Source organism: Lathyrus oleraceus, chromosome 3 (assembly GCF_024323335.1).
Source record: "Lathyrus oleraceus cultivar Zhongwan6 chromosome 3, CAAS_Psat_ZW6_1.0, whole genome shotgun sequence".
Lineage (NCBI taxonomy): Eukaryota > Viridiplantae > Streptophyta > Magnoliopsida > Fabales > Fabaceae > Lathyrus > Lathyrus oleraceus.
The window spans coordinates 404022668-404045434 of NC_066581.1; the positions used below are offsets into that span (position 1 = coordinate 404022668).

Genomic DNA, 22767 nt, shown 5'->3' on the forward strand with positions numbered 1-22767 from the left:
ATTCCATCGATAGCATCCATAATGTCATCGTTGGTCGCAGGCCTTCGTCGTCGACGACGTTGGGAGGATGGGCCGGCTGCATTACTGGAAGGGTTGAGCGGGACTGACGGTTGTTCTGGCGGATGATCGCCTTGTTCCATTTCTTCAAACTCATCTGTTTGTTGGTTTGTTTGTGAAGGCTCGGTGGTTTCAGGAGCGCTAAGATCGTAGAGGTGGCGGTTCGGGTTTGTGACATCGGTTAGGGTGGTATTGGGTAGCACAACACTTGGGACTGCTTGGTTGTTCACCATCAGATAATAGCCTCCGCCTACTCTGTTTTTAATCAGGCGGCTGGAGCGACAATAGCCGATATCCATAGACAGGGGTGGAAGGGATTCTAAAGTTTGGAGTTTATCCCCTAGGTTCAGGCCAAGTGCTATGGAGGTTATTAATCCGCCAATTATGAATGGTTGCCGGCCTCTAGCACATAAGGTGCGGATATGATGAAGGAGAAAAGAGGCGGCGTTTACCGTAGTATCCGATTCGAAAACGCACTGGAGGAAAAAGAGTTCTTTTGAGTTGACCTTACTGTTGTTTGGTCTTCCAAAGAGTGTGTTTTGCAGGATACGGAGAAAATAACGGATGGTGGGGTTATGGATGTGGGAGAGAAGGAGTTCTTCCCAGTTGTTGGTATTTATACCGGAAATTTTCTTAAAAAGGTCGAAAACTAGAACTGTGTTCCAGTTTGAGGTTGGGGGAATTCTGGCATGGAGCAGACCTTCTGTGGGAAATTGTAGCATGGCACTCAATTGGCGTTGGGTTAGAGAGTACTCGGTGTTAAACATACGGAAGGTTGCTGTACCGGTTAGGAATTCACCTTCACCGGCGGGAGTGGTGTAGTCGTAAGAGCTTAGGAATTCTAAGGTTAGGGAAGGATAGGTGGGTTGGTTATGGGTGCAAAGGAAGGTTAAATCGGCTCTACGGAGCATCCACTCGATACCGTGGAGTAAGCCCAATTGTTGTAAACAAGTTAAATCGGGGTACCTGGTGGGAGCGACGCCTCGCTGTTGGAAGCGCTCGAATTGCTCTTGCTGATAGTTGTCATCTCCGGATCGGAAGATGATATTTCCGAAGTTTTGACTTCCCGCCATTGTGATGGATTTTTGAATGAGTGATTTGGAAAGGAAAAGAAGTGTATATTTGATATGAGAGAGTTGTTTGTGGTGAAAGAAGGAAGTTTGGAGGGTATTTATAGGTAAAATGTGGGAGGTGAAAAGAAAGAGTGGTTGAAAAGTAATTAATTGTGGTAAATGAAAAATGAATGGGGAATGTAAAAAGGTGGGGGGTGTAACGTTCGTCTCCAACGGCTCCCTAACGTTCACATATCTGAGAGGCGTTACGCTCGTCACAAGGCTGTGACGCTCGTAACAGGCACTAAGTGTGCCGCCCGTCACGGGTGGTGTGACGCTCGTCACACTTCCTTTTGGAAAGGCTTAGTAGCGCTTCACAGAATCACTTGGTAGCGTAATTAAATATTTTATTCTGCTTATGAACGTTTTAGTCTGTAGCTTAATTTAGTATGCATGCTTACTTGCTTTGTATAATAATAATAATAAGTAATAACCGTAGAGCATAATAGGCATTGCAAAATAAATTAACTAAACAGCTTCAATAAAAAGGATCATAATGTATTACAGGAAGGGAAAATAATAAAATGAAATAGAAATAAACATGAATTCAAATAACATTAATGAAAAAATCTAGCCTAAAACTAAATAACTTAGAATGAAGAAATAACTAAATTCCATCTATCTTCGGATCTCTGGCCGGAGGAGTAAAAGAGTTAACATGATGCCGTAACATACGTAACTGACTTGCCGTGCTGCTCATGTGTTCTAGGACTGCAAGTCTCAAGCTGTGGAAATCTTCCCTGAGGGCGTTTTGTTCTGACATCAAGGCTTCAATGACGGTTTTAATATCTGTTCCTGGCATATGATGTCGGAGATCAGGCATGGCTGATTCTTCGGTCAGGACAGGCTGAGGAGGAGGATCAATATCATGGTAGCCGGATGGAGTCTGAGGGTCAGATTCAGCAAGAGAGGTATGGTCAATATAGTGCTCATAGTCATCACAAATCTCATAATCCTGGATGGATTCAGTGGATCCAGCAGGAGTTGGGGTTTCATTCAGGTTATAGAGCCAGTTCCTTTGGTTATGAACACTAGTCCTAGGATCGGGCAGGGTGAATAGGCAGAGAACCTGGTTATCAATAACAAGCTCAAACTCATCAGACCCTATGTTTGCTATAAACATAGTGTTGAAGAGGAAAGGTATACTCATAGTGGTAATGCCACAAAAAGGGTTCAGGTCAAGCATAGGCTGACGTAGTCCAATAGCATTACCTATCATAGTTATCAGGCCGCCTATTCTAATGGGTGCTCTCTCATCCTGGATAAGGTGGTCCAAATTAGCTAACATAAAAGTAGCACCGTTTACTGGACGGTTCTGGGAAGCACAAAATATGATGAAGAGTTCATCACGTGAAACTGAAGTACTATTTGGCTTCTTCCCAAATAAAGTGTGGGTCAGGATCTTATGGAAATAGCGAAAAGCCGGGTTATGTATGTTTCCAGAGAGAAACTCATGTTCTTCGGGCTCATCATTTCCAGTCAGCTTACCCCAAAAGTGTTCAAGCTCTCTATATTCAAGAAGTTCTTCCTGGCTTATAGTGAATGTATCAAAGGAGGTAGGAAAACCCAAAAGGTTGGTGAAGTCTCTAGTATTAAATTGGTACTCCATATTGAACATTCTGAACTGGATAAAACCTCTGGTAATTCCTTTTCCATGGCTAGGTAGATAGATTAATGAACTAAGGAATTCTAGTGTGAGCCTCCGGTAGGTGGTGAAAGGTCTCAGGATAGGGGAGGTCTCCCATCCTATCTGATTCAGCAAAAACAGGACACTCTGTCTCAGTCCAAGGGCAGTCATAGCCCAATCATCAGCATATAAACTAGGTAGCATCTCCCTAGTGGCTAGTTCTTCAAACCTTCGTTTCTGAGCCATTCCTCTGAACTTGATACCCATACGGTCAGAATGTCCCATCTGGTTAGTGTTAACTAGAGAAAAGAAAACATGAGTTTAAGTCAGGATTTGGCCAAATGCCGAAAGAAGAATAGAATTATTATTATAATATATAGATATATTTTTTTTCTTTTTGAATAAATCAATAATGAATACTAAATAGAAATTAAAAGAATAATTAAGAGAAAAATAGAGGAATGATAATAATAATAAAATAATAAAATAACAGATTAATTTGTGGGTTGTCTCCCACTAAGCGCTTTGTTTAAATGTCGCAAGCTCGACAAAGAAACTGTTAAATATAGTCTATGAGTCCTGGGGGCGTTTCGTCTAAGTGTAGAATTTGCGAATCCTCGTTGGTTTCCGCATAGTGATAATGTTTCAGACGTTGCCCGTTTACGGTGAACGGTTCTGTAGATTGTCCTTTAATTTCTACCGCTCCACTGGGAAAGATTTTAGTGATATGGAAAGGTCCTGACCATCTGGATCGTAGTTTTCCCGGGAATAATTTTAGTCTGGAGTTAAATAAGAGTACTGCGTCGCCTTGCTTGAAGATTTTCCTTGATATACGCTTATCATGCCATTGTTTTGTTCTTTCTTTATAGATTTTGGCATTTTCATAGGCGTCTCTTCTGAGTTCCTCTAGTTCGTTTATGTCAAGGATTCTCTTTTCACCGGCGGTTTTATAATTCAAATTTAAATTTCTAATAGCCCAATAGGCTTTGTGTTCTAATTCTACCGGGAGGTGACAGGATTTTCCATAAATGAGCTTAAATGGGGTCGTCCCTATGGGAGTTTTATAAGCAGTTCGGTATGCCCATAAAGCTTCTGGTAATTTCAATGACCAATCTTTCCTTGAAGTGGCGACCGTTTTTTCTAATATTTGCTTGATTTCTCTGTTAGATACTTCCACTTGTCCACTGGTTTGAGGGTGGTAAGGTGTTGCTATCCTATGTCTCACTCCATATTTAAGTAGTAGTTTTTCGAGTATCTTGGATATAAAGTGCGATCCACCATCACTGACTACTATCCTTGGGATGCCAAATCTCGGAAATATTATATTTTTAAAGAGTCTAGTTACTACTCGGGTGTCATTAGTTGGAGAAGCTATAGCTTCGATCCACTTTGATACGTAGTCAACCGCCACGAGTATGTACTTGTTACCGAAGGAGGATGGAAACGGTCCCATGAAGTCTATTCCCCACACGTCAAAAATCTCTACTTCCAAAATACCTTTTTGTGGCATCTCGTCACGTCTAGATATGTTTCCCGTGCGTTGACATCTGTCACACTCCTTAATAGCCGCATGTACGTCCTTCCATATAGTTGGCCAATAAAAGCCAGCTTGTAGGATTGTAGAACAGGTCTTGGATGTACTTGTGTGTCCACCATAAGGCGCGGAGTGACAGTGTTGGATTATATTTTCTACCTCTTCTTTGGGTACACATCGACGGAAAATACCATCGGGACCTCTTTTGAAAAGTAAGGGATCATCCCAGTAATAGTGTTTTATGTCATGGAAGAATCTTTTCTTCTGCTGGTAAGATAAAGTAGGTGGAACTATTCCGGCAGCTAAATAATTGACTAGATCAGCGTACCATGGTATGGCAGATATAGCTAAGGTGGTTTCTACTTGCATGTCGGAGTTGTTCTCTTCCAAAGTAGCTATGAGTTTGTCATACGAGAAATCATCATTAATGGATGTTCTTTCTGGTTCAAGGTTCTCAAGTCTAGAGAGGTGGTCTGCTACTACGTTCTCAGTTCCTTTCTTGTCCTTGATTTCTAAGTCGAATTCTTGTAGTAACAAGATCCATCTTAGGAGTCTAGGTTTAGCATCCTTTTTTGTTAGAAGGTACCTGATAGCAGCGTGATCAGTGTAAACTATTATTTTGGCTCCTACCAAGTAAGAACGAAATTTATCTAGCGCAAATACTACTGCTAGGAGTTCTTTCTCGGTTGTGGCATAATTCATCTGTGCTTCATCCAGGGTTCTGCTAGCGTAATATATAACATGAAGCTTTTTATCCTTTCTTTGTCCTAAAACAGCACCTACAGCATAATCACTGGCATCGCACATTATTTCGAATGGTTCATTCCAGTCCGGTGTCTGCATAATGGGTGCGGAGATCAATGCTTGTTTAAGAGTTTGAAATGCTTTTAAACAGTTATCGTCGAATATGAATTCAGCATCTTTCATTAATAGTCCGGTTAAAGGTTTAGTTATCTTAGAGAAGTCTTTGATGAATCGTCGGTAGAAACCGGCGTGTCCTAAAAAGCTTCGTACTTCTCTCACGGTTCTTGGGGGTTGAAGATTTTCGATTACCTCTATTTTGGCTTTGTCTACTTCAATTCCTCTGTTCGAGATGATGTGTCCTAAAACAATTCCTTCTTGTACCATAAAGTGGCACTTTTCCCAATTAAGTACTAAGTTTACTTTTACACATCGTTCAAGAACTCTTTCCAGGTTTTCAAGGCATTCTTCGAAACTTTGTCCGTATACAGAAAAGTCATCCATGAATACTTCCATGATGTTTTCGAGAAAGTCGGCGAAAATTGCCATCATGCATCTTTGAAAAGTTGCAGGGGCATTACACAGACCAAACGGCATTCGTCTATACGCGAAGGTACCAAAAGGGCATGTGAATGTTGTCTTTTCTTGGTCATCAGGGTGAATTGGTATTTGAAAGAAGCCTGAATAACCGTCCAAATAACAGAAATGTGAATGTTTAGCTAGTCGTTCTAACATTTGGTCAATGAATGGTAAAGGGAAATGATCTTTTCGGGTTGCTTTGTTTAGTTTCCTATAATCAATGCACATTCTCCATCCCGATTCGATTCGTTTAGTTATAGTTTCTCCTTTTTCGTTTTCAATAACGGTTATGCCTCCTTTCTTTGGTACAACGTGTACGGGACTGACCCATTTGCTATCAGATATAGGATATATAATACCTGCTTCTAATAACTTGGTTATTTCTTTCTTTACTACCTCACTTAGGATCGGATTTAGTCTTCTCTGGTGTTCCCTAGAGGTTTTACCGTCTTCTTCTAACATGATGCGATGCATACAAATAGAAGGGCTTATTCCTTTAAGATCGGTTATGTGGTATCCTAGTGCGGTTGGATATTTTCTTAAGATATGTAGGAGTTTTTCTGTTTCGAGTCTTCCTAGATCTGCATTGACTATCACAGGTCGTTCAAGTTCTAAGTCTAGGAATTCATATCTCAGATTTTTGGGAAGTGTTTTCAAATCAGGGGTTGGTTTGTTAAGACACTGCGTAGGATCTGGTGTTATTGCTAAGCATTGTTTAGATTTGTCTTCTAAAAGATAGTCTGATGATTTGTCTTCTCCTGACTCTGCTTCTTTTATGCATTCATCGATGATATCCATGAAGTAACATGTATCTTCTATTGCAGGTGCTTTCAAGAATTTGGAAAGAATGAATTCAATTTTCTCTTCACCTACTTCGAAGGTGAGTCTTCCTCGTTTTACGTCTATGATTGCACCGGCAGTTGCTAAGAATGGTCTTCCTAGTATAATAGGTGTAGTATCATCTTCTCTAATATCCATAATTGTGAAGTCAGTGGGGATGTAAAACTGACCTATGCGTACGGGAACGTTCTCAAGGATTCCTACAGGATATTTGATGGAACGATCTGCTAGTTGTACAGACATCTTGGTCGGTCTTAATTCTCCCATTTCCAGTCTCTTACATATGGATAAAGGCATAACGCTAATTCCGGCTCCTAAATCGCATAAGGCTTTGTCGATGACAAATTTTCCTATGTGACAGGGTATAGAGAAGCTACCTGGATCCTTGAGTTTAGGGGGCATGTTTTGGATTATAGCGCTACATTCGGCAGGGAGTGTAACGGTTTCACTATCCTCAAGTTTCCTTTTATTAGAAAGAATTTCTTTTAAGAATTTAGCATATGAGGGCATCTGCGTAATAGCTTCGGTAAATGGAATTGTAACGTTTAATTGCTTAAGGAGATCAACAAATTTTCTAAATTGACCTACATCTTTGGTTTTAACAAGCCTTTGAGGGTAAGGTATAGGTGGTTTGTAAGGTGGTGGAGGTACATAAGGTTCCTTCTTTTCTAGGGTATCCTTATTACTCTCTTCCTTTTCCTTAGGTTCACTTTCCTCAGTAGATTTCTTAGGGCTTTGGTTTTCTATCCTTGGATCAGACGGTCCTTCCACTTCCGTTCCACTTCTTAATATAATTGCATGAGCTTGGCTTCTCGGATTAGGTTGGGGCTGTCCAGGGAATGTACCAGTTGGTGCAGCAGTAGGTGCTTGTTGTTGAGCTACTTGAGATATTTGGGTTTCTAACATTTTGTTATGGGTAGCCAAGGCATCTACTTTGCTTGCTAGTTGTTTAAGTTGTTCGCCAGTGTGTATGTTCTGGTTTAAGAAATCTTTATTGGTTTGTTGTTGGGAAGCTATAAAGTTTTCCATCATGATTTCCAAGTTGGATTTTCTAGGGGTATTATTGTTAGGATTTGGTTTCTGGTACCCCGGAGGTATAGATGGGGTTTGATTCGGAGACTGTCCAGGTGCGTATAAAGCATTATTACTCTTATATGAAAAGTTTGGATGATTCTTCCAATTTGGGTTATAGGTATTCGAATAGGGGCTTCCTTGAGCATAGTTTACTTGCTCTGTTTGGATTCCAGTCAAGAGTTGACATTCCGCAGGAGTGTGGCCTTGGATTCCACAGACCTCGCAATTCTGAGCTATAGCAACCACGGCGGTTGGTGGTGATACATTTAAACTTTCAATCTTCTGGACCAAAGCATCCACTTTTGCATTGACGTGATCAAGGTTACTTATCTCGTACATGCCAGTTTTCGGTTGAGGTTTTTCCACTGTTGTTCGTTCGGTTCCCCACTGATAGTGGTTTTGGGCCATGCTCTCGATAAGCTGGTAAGCATCAGCATAAGGTTTGTTCATTAATGCACCACCTGCAGCGGCGTCTATTGTTAACCTTGTATTGTATAAGAGACCATTATAAAATGTGTGAATTACTAACCAGTCTTCCAAACCATGGTGTGGGCAAAGTCTCATCATGTCTTTGTATCTTTCCCATGCTTCGAAAAGAGACTCGTTGTCTTTCTGTTTAAATCCGTTTATCTGGGCTCTTAACATAACTGTTTTGCTTGGCGGAAAATATCGGGCAAGGAAAACTTTCTTCAACTCGTTCCATGTGGTGACTGAGTTGGAAGGTAGAGATTGAAGCCATCTTCTAGCGCTATCTCTTAATGAGAAAGGAAAAAGACGAAGTCGAATTGCCTCTGAAGTGACACCATTAGCTTTAACAGTATCAGCATATTGAACAAATACGGATAAATGAAGGTTTGGATCTTCGGTAAGATTTCCAGAGAATTGGTTCTGTTGCACAGCCTGCAGCAGTGAAGGTTTAAGTTCAAAGTTGTTTGCTTCGATTGCGGGCGGAGCAATACTTGAATGCGGTTCATCTTGCGATGGAGCGGCGTAATCTCTAAGAGCACGAGCTGGTTCTGCCATCTCGGTTAAAGAAGGAAAAATGTTTTTGATATCAGGAAGGTTTATAGGAGGGAGATTGTTTTCAGCACGATATTCCCGAATTCGTCGTAAGACTCGGAGATATAGTTCGATATCGTTGATTCGTAAATAGAGCGGTTCGCCTTGAGAGCGAGTGCGTTGCATACAAATCAACGAAAGAAAGAATAGAAGGAAAAAGAAACCTTAGTCTCTACAGCGTAACGGAAGAGTTACGATATCGATTGAATAAAAGTCCCCGGCAACGGCGCCAAAAACTTGATCGCTCGACTGTGCGAGTCGAGAATGGGATACAAACTGCAAGTGCACAGTTCTATCGCGTAGTTTTAAAAGATATCGATCCCACAGGGACTTATGAATCGATGTACCGTTATCTAAGGTTACTACGTAAATCTAAGGTGAAAATGTTTGATTGTTTGGGGAAAAGGGAGCTAAGAGCTAAACTAATATCTAGATTAAATATTAATAAAACGGATATCGGTATGTGGTTCGTCAAAACTAGGGAATCAATTCCTTGTCGGTCTCTCGGTTTTAAAATAAATCGTTTCGACTAACTTTATTGGTTAAAGGTTTTATCTCAAACTCTCGCTCTGTTGAAGAAACCATGATCTTATGTTAATGTTGCTGTCACTTATAATTAAGTCAAAAATCATATTTTGAAAACAATAAAGTTGCAGAAACTCTTTTTAAGAAAATACTGACCGTTTTAAACACCCTTATCTCAAACTTTCGCTCTGTTGACTTAGGTTATACAATTAAATCTAAATGCTTAACTCTCGTCCTCACATTCAACCTTTAAAAATACTTTTTGGAAAAAGGTCAGAATTTAATTAATTCTAAAACTTGCTCTCGCCCTGAGATAGATTTAATGACTAACTTACACTGTCCAGTTAAAACCTCAAACTCTCGCTCTGTTGGTTTCAACTTCTTTATGTCTTTTACCTTTGTAAAAAATCTTGTTATTAAACCTGTAAGTTAAGACCGTAAAAAGATTGATTCTAATTTTAAGTTTGAATAGACCGACTTAGTTTTGATCCCTCTTTCTGCTTACTTTACATACCGATACCTAGGCAAATTAGCCAGACATGCTTACTAAATAATAATTAATATCATGCATACACAGACTCATTTCAGGCAGGCAATGCAAATAAACAATAGAATAAAGCATAAAAATTAAATAACAATTAAAGAACCTGAATGCGTAATACAATGGTCTTGAATACTCCACCACAAGCCGGTAGGATTTGTTCTTCGATTCTTCAATTAAACAGTAAATTAAATCAAGGAAATAAAAAAACTCGAATATAACGTAAGGTTAAATCCGGTATAAAGTTGCTCAGTAGTTTCCGGTGTAGAAACTACTACGCGAAAAATATCTAAAAGCTAAGAACGGGGGAAAATAAATTGCAAGGGAAAAAGAAAACAAAGCTTGCAAAATAAAATAAATAAAATGGACGATGCTGGAAAGGAAGAAAAATAAGCAAAGGCGTGAAAAAAATAAATTTGGCAGAGCTTCCGCAAAACTGAGCGTGCAAAAACTGTGTAACTTTTGGTTTGTGAGACGGCTATTTATAATGGCCTTGGTAGCAGCATTCCGTTTCTCTCCTTCTTCAGCGTGGCTATATCCACGGCGTGCATATAGGAGACCAATTCCTTAACGTTATTCTTCAAGTCCTTCTGAGGGCGATACTTGCGCCACAAAGGTAGTGGGGTTGCGTGACGCTCGTCACGCTATGTGTGACGTCCGTCACAAGGCTCCTTCGCGTGACGCTCGTCACGCGTCCTGTGACGTCCGTCACAGGCACAGCATTGGTGACTTGTGCGCTTTGGGCTTTGGCCTTTGGTTCCTTTTCTCTCCTTTTTGTTGCTTTTTACACCTCCTTTTCTTCCCTTTTTCACTTTTGCTTCAAAATGGGTACCTGATATAAATAGAAGAGAAATACTGCATAATATCTGATAAAATGGGATAAATTAGTGTAAATGATAAAATAATTTAATTGAATTAAGTCTTAAAAAGCGATATAATTTCGTGTTATCAACCGTTAGCGGCTTCCGCTTTGATTTTTGTGACTTCTTCACTGAAAGGCCCCATAGTGTTGACGCAGTTGGCGACATCACCTTTTTTCGTTCGGTCAGAATCAAGGCCTTCAGCAGCCTCGTTTTCAATAATGAGGTTTTCAGTAACCTTCTCTTTCGTATTAGGGGAATGCCCAATTGCCTCGACTGTTTCTTCGTTGTTGTCTGAAGAAGCATCTCCCCAACCGCTTGGTTGGATTGTGTTGATGTCGATCTGAGAGCTTGCCGGCGCATTATACTTCACAAGATAGTCATACTTTCCACTTGGCTGTCCCAAGCGGTCCCACTTCTCCTCTTGTCGAAACTTCATATTTTCAGCAGTATTGTCACCGTCCTTCTTGTCGAAACCTTCAGTAGTTTCCGTTCTTTTCTGGTTGTCGAAGCCTTCAGTAACTTCAACTTCGTTCTGGCTTGCGAGATCATCAGCAATCTCGACCATGTTGATATTTGTGTCGAAACTTTCAGGGGCCTCCACCATTTCCAAATTACCATCAGGAGCAACTTCGGCCTCCACCATGTTCACGATGGATGGTTCAGCGTAGTGGGCTTCGACTGCCTGCATAGGATTCGAATCGATCCTCATTTGTTGTTTCGGTTTGTCACCAAATTTCAGCCTTCCGTCACGGATAGCATTTTGAACGAGATCCCTGAAAAGGAAACAACGAGACGTTTTATGGCCCAGAAAATTATGGTATTTACAAAAACCTCTCTTTTTCTGTTGTTCCATAGGCGGTTCTTTAGCGCCTGGCGGTTTTATTAATTGACCATCTTTAACCAACAGATCGAAGATTTCGTCACATTTGGTGATGTCGAACGTATAAGTCCTTTTGGGGAACTTATCGTTGGTTTCGACTGGGTTTCCGTTCGACGGAGTTAGCACTTTGCACGAATAAGGTGGGCCTTGCTTTAGTTCTGCTAGGTCAACCTCTTGTTCGTCGAAGTTACTTGGTTCGTTTTCGTCGTACTCATCATCTTGGCGAACCCCTACGTAGGCTACCCTCTCTTTTTTATTCCTATTTGCCCTGAATTTCTCGTCCCTTAACCTTTCAACCTGTCTCACTCTATCTGCTAATTGTGCCATATCCCTCAGATACTGGGTATCTAGTTTCTTCCTTATAGAATAATCTAGTCCCCCTGCGGCCATTTCGACCAACTCATGTTCCGGCACCGGGGTGAAACATCTAGCCTTCAGCAATCTGAACCTATTTAAATAATCATCTATTGGTTCGGAGTGTTTTCTCTTAACACTGACTAATTCTTTCAGACTTATTTTTGTTTGTCCCATGTAGAATTGTTCATGGAACAGCCTTTCTAATTGGGTCCACGTGTATACTGAGTTTGCAGGCAAAGATGTAAACCAAGTAAACGCGTTTTTTGTTAAGGAACTAGGGAAATATTTTATTTTCAAATTTTCATTACGGGCTATTTCCCCTGCCTCGATCAGATAACGTGCCACATGTTCTATAGTGGACTCGCTAGTGTCCCCTGAGAACTTTGTGAACTTAGGGACTTTCCATCTTGGTGGCAGTTCTTCTTGCAGAATATATTCCGATAGTGGGGATGCGTAACTAGGCCTTTGTAAACCCATGTTCATCCCATTTTGTGCCATTATCGTTTCGACCATGGCTGCCAAATTGTTTTCGATAGGCGGATTATTATACCGTATCCGTTGTTGCAATACAGCATCCGCGTCTTGGCCTCTCTGGATTACTATCCTTCTAGGCTCTTGTGGAACAGGGACTTCGACACGAGGCTGTTCGACTACATCCTCTTGGTTTCTGACGTTTGTTTGAGGATTATCCAACGGTATCTGGTTTATCGTAGGCTCTTCCTGGACCGCTACCACTGGGTTATGAATCACTTGTTTTCTGTGTCGAGTTTGAGGGACTCCAAAGAAATCAGCAATGCGCGTCATCTGCGCCGCCAATAATTGGTTCGTTTGGGTGGTGTTTTGTATTAGGGGGTTAAACACCGCTCCCATTTGTTGTGTCAACATTTGGACCATATCATGATTACTCTCGTCCACCTGTTGTCTAATTACTTGCGCCGAATTATTTGTTATCGACGGCACATAAAGTGGTTGTTGATTCAGTCTACTCATGTTTCCACCATATCCTGACCCTTGTAAGGGTGAAGACACGTTGGCCATCGAATCCGAATATATTAACGGGGAATTGTGTAAATTTGCCACTACCGAAGTTGGCATTCCAAAGGGTTGCTCCCTACCAGGCAGAGGCATGGTGAAATTTGTTACAAAAGGCCTAGAAGTGTTTTCCACAGGAGGGGGTGTCCCAACGGGCATTTGTTGTGCCCTGAAGGACGAACTAGGCGCGTTTTGCGATATCGAAACCGCTGGCATTGACCCTGTTGACGAAGGTACAGCCTCTGACACAGGGACCGATCCTATATTGCCTTTTGTCGAAGGGGCAGGGTTGGATACTGGGACGGATTCGTTTAGATTATTTGGCTGGTTCGCCATTTTTCTTACTCTTGTTCTTTTAGGTATTTCTACTTCGGATATGGCCAATTTACCGCTTCTCAGTCTCATACAACGAAGAATAAACTTTGACTAGTGATTATCTAAATTTCTAGATTTCTGCACAGTCCCACTGGGCGTGCCAATTTGTTCGCTGTGAATTTTGGCGAACAACCTCTGGTTTACCAAAACTTGTAGAATTGGGTTACTTGCAGGATCAACCACACAAATCCTAGGACATGTGCAGATCTAGATGGTCTTGAAGATGTCTAGAACCACTTTCATATCTTTCATTTTTGTTCTCTAAGTGTTTTACGTTGAAGGAATGCTGATTAAAGCGTTTAAAGAGATGTAAATTTGACAAAATGAAGTAAAATGGCAGAAAATAAACTGACGAAATGTAAAGTGTCGAAAATAAAGCGTAGAAAGGTAACAAAACTGGAAAGCGTAAAGGAAAAATACAAAGAACTTTGTTTTCTATGAAATATAACTTTGGAAGAAATTGGTGTTCGTTACACATACATGTTCCAAATATGACTCTTTTCTCTCACACGGGTACTTTGAGTGTTTTCAGGAATTCTGTACAAGTAATTTTTCACACACTTTTTCAGATAACAACTACCCTATTTATATACAAATAACATAACTGTTACTAACTACCAAATCCTAAAACTGTGACAAACGGCTTTCTTCCTTTCCCCAGATGCTTCCGCGCGTCTTCTGCCGAACGTCACGACTCTTTTGAATTTGAATTTGTACTTTAAGTCGAAATGACGTCTTCCTTCAGACCTTTTGTCGAATTGTCGATATACTACAATGTTCTCCATGTCTGTCAAAGGTGTCTTCCCAGCTGCAGATGTCTTGTCGAAATGTCGAAACCTCCATTTTGTCGAAGTGTCGAACCATACTTATTAGCCAAACGTTTATCCTATGTCGTTAATGTCGGAAGAAACATTTTGTACACCAAATCCCATGGCGTCGAAAACGCATGTATACAGACCGTAAAAAGGATTTTGAGGTATCTTAACGGAACCTCACATCATTGTCTTTGGTTTCCTAAAGATATCGCATGTACTTTAGTAGGTTTTTCGGATTGTGATTCTGTGGGGTCCATGTCGGATAGGAAAAGTACTAGTGGTACTTGTCACTTGTTTGGAAACTTTTTGGTTTCTTAGCACAATAAGTAGCGACATATTGTTGCTCTTTCTACCTTTGGGGCTGAATATGTATCCGCTAATAGTTGTTGTGCACAAGTCTTATGGTTAAACCTTGGCTGCATGTAGAACCTGGTACTTCACTCACAAACTAAACATGTAGAAATCGACATCATTTTCGTAGAGATCATGTTGAAAAGGGATCGTTTTTTGTTAATACGATAATATGCAAAATCAACTTGCTGACGTTTTTACAAAGCCATTATCTTTGAAATTTTTTCACAAGAATTTGGGAATCTTAGATTCCTATTCACAATCATCTATCAACAGTTTTGGATCAATGAAGGTTGATCAACCTCAAGTCCATTTATCAATGATTTGAGACGGGGAAGAATTCATCAATCAAGTAATCAAACCCAATTCAAAATATCAAGTGATCAACAAAATCAAAATAAAATGAATTAATAATGATTTAATATTGATTAAATAAAGAAAATAAAAGGAAAATGTCAAAGAGGTAGCAACAAATCAAATAAAAGTCAAGGAAAAAAATGAGAGATCAACAAAAATAAGAGTAAATTGACCTCAAAAGTTGGGATAAAAAATGATTAAAATAAAAATTAAATGAAACATAATAAAAATATGCAATAAATGCAAAAATGATTTTAAAACAATGCAAAAAATGGTATGTGATAGAAAATATTTTTATGGAATTATGAGAAAAAATGGATTAAAAAATATTAAATGAGCTATTTAAAATTAATTTTAAAAGAAAAGGAAATAAAATGAAATAAAATAAATAAAAAAATCATTTAAATGTAACATATAGGTTGAGTGGCACGTTTTGATAGGCCAAGGATTTGAATTTTGCCACTGAAGCGCACGAAGCACTTCATCTTCAACCTCCAGATTTGTAATTTTGCAACTTCATAAACTCATGTTTTTACATGAACCAAGCATGGATTCAGTTGATAAACACATCATCGTTCATGTCTCCCTGCACCAGAGCAGTTAATTTTCTCTTGAGCAGGGAGAATTTTCTTAAAAACTCGAAGAACCCAAGTTCTTCAAAGTAAATTTAAATGGTGAATATTGAAAATAAATGACAAGTAAGAAAGGGCTTTTGATCAGTGGAACAAGGAGAAGAGTGTGGTAACTTGTTTGCTCAAGGTTGTTACTCGTATTTACCTGTTCGATCGAAGCTTCAGAAGTCAACAACGGTAGATCCGGAAGCTAAGTTGTAGAAGGATTCAGACCAAGACAATGCTTCAAACACCTTCATAGGATGCCAGTGAAGGATTCCAGGCAAAAAAATGGAAGGAAAGAGCTTGAATCAAAAAAGAGCTTGACTGGTTATTTGAGGTGTCAGGGTTCAAAAGTTACAGAGTTTTCTTGGATTTTCAAGCTTTCAAATGAATGCAAAAGATTCCCATATTTATAGGGAGTGTGTTGGGATTCAGATACATGTGAATTGACTTGGAAAATTTTAGATCCCGATCATGTGAAATTTTGGTGTCAAACTCATGATTTTAGAGCTTCACAAGTCATTTCAAGTTGTCCTCATATGCATTTGGTTATGGGTAATTGGTTTTCACGCGTGAGAAGTGGCCCAAAGTTGATTTGTGCATGATTCAATATTATAGGTCACAGACCAAAACAGGGTTCAGGTCACCATGTTCAAGCTTAGGCCAAATCCAATCCACTCGCGTGTTTTCTGATTTTCTTTGAGCCAAATTATCACTTCATGGAGTAGAACAAGATGCAAAAAGAAACAATCCCAAAGGATCTTTTAGGTGAAAGTTGTAGGCTTGTGAAGTTGAATAATTTTATTGTTTCCAAGGGAAAAGGGAAAAGTACGAAAAAAACCCAAAGATAAGAAGTTTTTTAAATCAAAACTAATAAAATGACAGAGATTATAGGTAAGGGGGTTTGTTACACAGAGGGAAGGCGTTAGCACCCAAAGTGTCCTAGGTACTCCTAGGGAGCACTTTTTGTGTGCATATGTTTTTGGGTATAAATCATGTTTGGTAAAATATAGAGTGTAGAGATGAGAAAAGTCATAATTGATTATATTTTTTGTGTGTTTGACAAGATCTTTGGTCTTATTCCTACGTACCAACATAAAAATGAGGGATCAAAACCCTGTAGTTCGTGGTAAAAATTTCAAAGGAGTTGGTGAATTGATTTTAACAAAAAATTTAACAAGAAAAGGCACAAAAGGCCAAAGATTTAGATGAGGTTATTAATTCTTTTTGTGTTTTTGAAATTTAAGTAAATATGGTTAAGTTTATTTAAAAGTTTGATTAAGAAAAAAAGTTTAAAAATTCAATGGCATAAGGCCAAAGTTTCTAATCATTAAAACATGTCTAAGTTTGAAATCACGAGCAAAGAAAGTTTTTGAAAAGAGGGAGAGATTTTGAAATTAAAGAAGTGGGAGGAGATGAAGAGACTATCCTAAGCACAAATTTAAAAGTTAAGAGTTGAAAAGATTGGACCAATGGGATGAAATGCAACAGACAAGAATGTCACATGGAAACACATTTTCCTTTGGAATTTAATCAAGCAATAAGCAATAAGCAATGGGTGATATCCAGACAGCATAAAGATCAAGGCATCAAATAAAGATAGCCATATCCAAGCAAGCACTCCAATAGCTAGCAGTCTTCAATACCTTCCAATGTATCAGATGAAATATTCCTTGATCAACTCAGAACAAAACATCAGATATAGACAATAATAACAAACTAACAATTAAGCATAAAGACATGATAGCAGATGAATCAAAGAGGTCCCAGGGCTTGCGTAAGATGAAAGCATAGTCAAATACAGCTCAGTCTCAAATATTGGCATTGGCCAAGCCCTTTAGCACAGTGAATGTTTCTTAATCCTAAGTCCAGAAGCTCAGATCAAATCCAACAGTCCAACAAGATGTTTTATAGGGTTTTGTTGTTATTAGGTGTTTTAAGGTCCTAAGACCACAAACAAAACAAAAGCAAGCAAACGAATATATACAATCACAAGATATGGCTCAAGTGAGCAAAATGAAAGGGACTTGAAACATAAACAAGTTGCATGAAAGGTAAATGGAAATGAATGATAAAGGTATTGAAATTTAAATTGCATAAAGTAAATGACTTAAAAGTAAAGCGACATTAATTAAGAATTAGCCAATGGTTAGTTAAATGTTAGTGGTGAGTTTTAATTGATTACGTCATTCTTTGGAGAACACTCAACCATTCATTCACAAGTATGGATCCTTGAACCAAGACATCTTCCATGAGAAGGGCTCCAACTTGGATAATTCAACACATATGCCACTAGCTCCCATGAAAGGGAAAAAGGTCAAGTTCCCACACAATACCATGAAGAATGAGAGACTTACAATCTCACTTAGTAGAATGACATGCCTTGAGGGTCAGATTTAGCTCTATGTTAAACAATCGTAATTGGACTTATATAGAAGTCACAACTATCTGAGGTCGGGCAATAAAAATATAGGTGTTGATGTATGTTAGATATTTGGTACAAAGAACTAAACTCCTAAAATATACCACACACTAAAAGAAAATGGGAAGGACCTATCTCAGTCTGGCTCACGTTGATTCATCTGACACAAGGTCATTGATGAATCAACTAACATTAGACATAAAAATATTTCATTGGTCAATAAGGGATTGAGGAAGAATAGAGATGAAGATGAATAGGGAAGGGGAAATAGAAACACAAATTGATCATGAGAGAAATTTCATCTGATCAATACCATCCATTCATTTTGGGAGATAAAATGTACATTTCATCAATCCCCTAAATCCAATGGTTTTGATTAAACAAGAGTCAAATCAACCATGACCAAGACCCAAATAGAAAGTCAAACATCACAAGACCAAAAAATGGCTCAACATAATTTTTAAACATTTAATCAATTAAAAATCAATTTAAAAATGAATTAAAATGCATTTTAATATGGACAAAACCTCAAATCCCTTCAAAACACCAAATAAATGGCCAAGAGATTTATCCTAGGTTAAACAAGGTCAAAGGACCTTAGACAAAAAAATTCATGATTTTTAGAAAGTCAGAAGCATTTTAAAACAATTAAAAATATGCACAAAAACATTTAATTCATGAAAAATACCAAAATTAATCCAAAAAAATAATTTTAATTCAAAGTATGGAAGAGAAAAATATTTAAAGATTTTTGGTGAATGTCTCATATTTTTTGAGTTAAAAATGGATTTATTATGAATTAAACAAAATAAGGCTATTTAAAAATAAAATCAGAAATTAAAATAAATGAGAAAAAACATGGGCCATCAGATCTCCCTCATTAATTGAGGTGGCAGATCTGATGGGCAAGTGCGCGTTCGATCAAAGATCCTAATAACGCGAAAATTTATCGTATATTTGACTTAACATGCATTGTTTTTTACTTGATTTTTCATAGTATTACGCCATATTTTATGTTTATTTCAGGTATTTATCAAATAAGAGATGTCTATAAAAGCAAAGAGAAAAATAGTAAAAAGGAAAGAAAAAGAGAAGAAAATGGAGCAAAATATGAATAGTGGTGCCCACCACACAAGAAGGGTGGCGCCCACCACTTGGAAGCGTGGCACCTGCCACAAGGGACTATGATGTGGTGGCGCCCACCATATTGCATTAAGGTGGCGTCCACCACACTACATGAAGGTGGCGCCCGTCACGTGGACCAAATTAGGGTTGTAGCAGCCGTCACCAACCTGGTCCTCCTTGTTCTTCTCCACACTTTTCGCCACGACCGATTTTTACTTTTTCAATTAACCTCTCTCCACTAGTAGATATCCAAGACTACTTTTAAGGAGAGTGGGGAGTATATATAGATAAGTTAGTCTTCACGGACGTGGGTGCATTTTTCTAGTCAAATTCTTGTTGTTAGATTTTCTTAGGCAGATTCCTACCTTGTAAAAGCAATAGATTCTCCACATCAGGGACTATTGCAATTTTTGTTTAATCAACTGAATTTGATTGTAACGGTGAACTCGATTGCCAAAGCGTGTCAGAATTGTTTAATTTGAAGAATCAGTATTCATTCCAAGTTCTCAATTTATATTCCAAGTTTTATTTCAATTGCCATTTTAATTACTTATGCCTTATTGTATGCTTAATTATTTGAATATCACATTTTCTCTCGGATCCATGTCCGGCTAAACCAATAGGTATCGTTATGTAAAGACCGTCGAAACAACAGGGTTCGTAAATAATTGGTGTTGACTTTTATAAAATATTATTTTTCAGTTTTAGTTTCTTGTATTAAATTCGAAATTGTTTTTCGTACGAGAGTACAAAGCAAACAAAGGTTACGGTCAATAAGAACGAGAGTTTGAGATTTTAACCAGATAGCTGAAACTAGGCATTACTCCTAAACATGGCGAGAGCGCTTTAGGATTAATTTGACTTTATTTATATTCAAAAATTACTTTTAAATTCAAATGAGACCGCGAGAGCCAAGCATTTTGGTTTAAGAGTATGGTCAGAGTCAATAAAAACGAGAGTGTGAGACAAAGTCCTTTAAATAAATAATTTCTACTAAAGAATATTTTGATCTTTAAGATTATACCAACTATCTATCGAATCCCCAAAGTTTGATGCGTTACATACCGATATCCCGTTATTAAATATCTTTATTAATATTCTGTTTTAGTTATAGTTATTTCTCTTTGTCCCTCCACTCTTAGAAAGATCCTCAACCTTAGATTTATATAGTAACATTAGATAACGGTACGTTCGATTATTAGTCCTTTGGGTTCGATGATCTTTAAAACTACGCGATAAGACTGTGAACTTGCGGTCACGAATCCCATAAACTTACTAAGTCGCGATCAAGTTTTTGGCGCCGTTGCTAGGGACCAATTTAGTCGATATCGTAACTCCAGTGTTGCCCAGTATAGACTTAGGCAAACAATTCTATTTCCTTTTCTAATTTGTCGAGTGTATGCCAAGTACTCACTCTCGAGGCGAGAAATTAGAGCTACCATTCGAAGAACCAGAGCGTTATCTAGGATTAGAACGCCGAATACGAGACCTAATACGAGAACACCATATCAAGCAAAATCTTCCCGATCTTAATATCCCTATTCCTGAACCAGTTATACAACCAAAGATGACCGAAGAACCGCAGAACCGTCCTCTCAAGTACTATGCCATCCCTTCACAGGATGAACCACATAACAACATCGCTTCTCCTGCCATCGAGGCAAATAATATCGAGCTAAAACCTTCGTTGTTGTCAGCCGTACAGCAAAACCAATTTTCAGGTAGTCCCACGGAGGACCCGAACCTACATTTGTCAGTGTTTTTGCAATACATAGACATAGTGAAAGCAAATGGTGTCATCCCCGAAGCTATAAGACTACATCTTTTCCCTTTCTCATTAAGAGATAGAGCTAGAGCTTGGCTCCAATATCTACTAGCCAACTCTGTCACTACGTGGAACGAGTTGAAGAAAGTTTTCTTAGCACGATATTTCACACCTAGTAAGACGGCTATGCTAAGAGCCCAAATAAACAGGTTTAAACAAAAAGATAACGAATCACTTTTTGAAGCTTGGGAGAGATACAAGGACATGATGAGGCTTTGTCCACATCACAGTCTGGAAGAGTGGTTGATCATCCATACCTTTTACAACGGTCTCTTGTACAATACAAGATTAACAATAGACGTCGCCACATGTGGCGCACTGATGGATAAACCCTACAATAAGGCCTATCAACTTATTGAAAGTATGGCCCAGAATCATTACCAGTGGGGAAGCGAAAGAACCTCTGTAGAGAAACCTCCAATGAAAGGCGGTATGTACGAAATAAGTAGTCTTGACCATGTCAAAGCTAAGGTAGATGCTCTTACTCAAAAGATAGACAGCCTCACCATAACACCCGCAACCACTGTGGCTTCTGTAGCACCAAACTGCATGATATGCGGAGTTCCTGGGCATGCTGCCCTTGAATGTCAACTTTTGACGGGAGTCTCCACAGGCCAGGTGAACTATGCTCAAGGAAAGCCTTAATCAAACACCTATAACCCATGTTGGAAGAACCATCCTAACTTTTTCATACAAAAACAATAATGCATTGTATACACTTAACCAAGCACCTGCTGTACCATCAGGATATCATAAAGCTGCCACAAATGCTCCAAATGCTCCTAGGAAGTCAAACCTTGAAATAATGATGAAAAACTTCATAGCTACCCAAGCCCAGACAAATAAGGATTTCCTGAATCAAGCAGTTAGAAAACAAGGTAGACACTTTAGTCACCCATAACAAAATGTTGGAAACACAAATTCCGCAAGTGGCTCATCAACAAGAACCTACTGCTTCCCATGCAGGCACATTTCCTAGACAACCATAACCAAACCCGAAAGGTCATGCAAATTCTATTATACTACGAAGTGGGACAGAACTAGACGTACCGACCGACCCTAGAATTCAAAACCCAACCATGCACAAAGACCCCGGTAAGATAACTGAGAAGGAAGACGAACTAGCGGAAGATAAAAGCAAAGAGGCCGTAGAAAAAGAAGAACCATATGTGCCTCCACCACCATATAAACCTCATATCCATTATCCTCAAAGACTTGTTAAATCTAAAAGTGTAGGGCAATTTAAAATTTTTGTAGAGCTTCTAAAATAATTGAATATCACAATACCCTTTACAGAAGCCATCGCTCAAATGCCCTCATATGCTAAGTTTCTTAAGCAAATCTTATCTAATAAGAAGAAGATCAAGGATAACAAAACTGTTACACTTACTGCTGAGTGTGGCGCTATAATACAAAACAACATGCCTCATAAACTGAAAGACCTAAGGAGTTTCTCCATACCCTGTGTAATCGGAAAGTTTGTCATAGATAAAGCACAATGTGACTTAGGAGCCAATATTAGCTTAATGCCCTTATCCATATGCGAAAGGCTTAAAATGGAAGAACTAAGACCTATTAGGATGTCCGTACAACTTGCGAATCATTCTGTTAAATTTCCTGTAGGTATGTTTGAGAATGTTCCGGTGCACGTAGGTTAATTCTATATTCCTACTGATTTCATAATCATGGACATAAAAGAGGATTCCAACATCCCTATTATATTAGGAAGACCATTCTTAGCCACTGCCGGAGCCATTATAGATGTTAAGAAAGACAAGCTAACCTTTGAAGTTGGTGAGGAAAAAGTCGAATTTATTTTGACGTAATTCTTAAAGGCACCAGCTATAGACGCTACCTGTTATCTATTGGATGTCATCGACGAATGTATAAGAGAAATGGAGAATGAACAAACATCATACTTAGAAATACTGAAAGTTCCAATGCCTCCTACTTTTGAAGATGAAAATTGGAGTAAGGAATACCAAGATGACAGCCTAAGCGAATGCCTAGCACTAACGCCCGATCATATGCCTTACCCAAAGAAACCAACCCTAGAAATTAA

The 22767-nt window shown here is 38.9% G+C and overlaps 1 non-coding gene and 1 pseudogene across 1 annotated transcript; one reads left to right on the forward strand and one right to left on the reverse strand.

Annotated features, from left to right (window-relative positions):
• The first annotated feature begins 8102 nt into the window (after window positions 1-8102).
• On the forward strand, window positions 8103-8202 carry LOC127133854 (uncharacterized; annotated as a pseudogene).
• Window positions 8203-20831: 12629 nt separating this feature from the next.
• LOC127133302 (small nucleolar RNA R71) lies at window positions 20832-20938 on the reverse strand. The gene has a single exon (XR_007807287.1). It is a non-coding gene; the product is annotated as a small nucleolar RNA R71 (small nucleolar RNA).
• Window positions 20939-22767: the final 1829 nt, after the last annotated feature.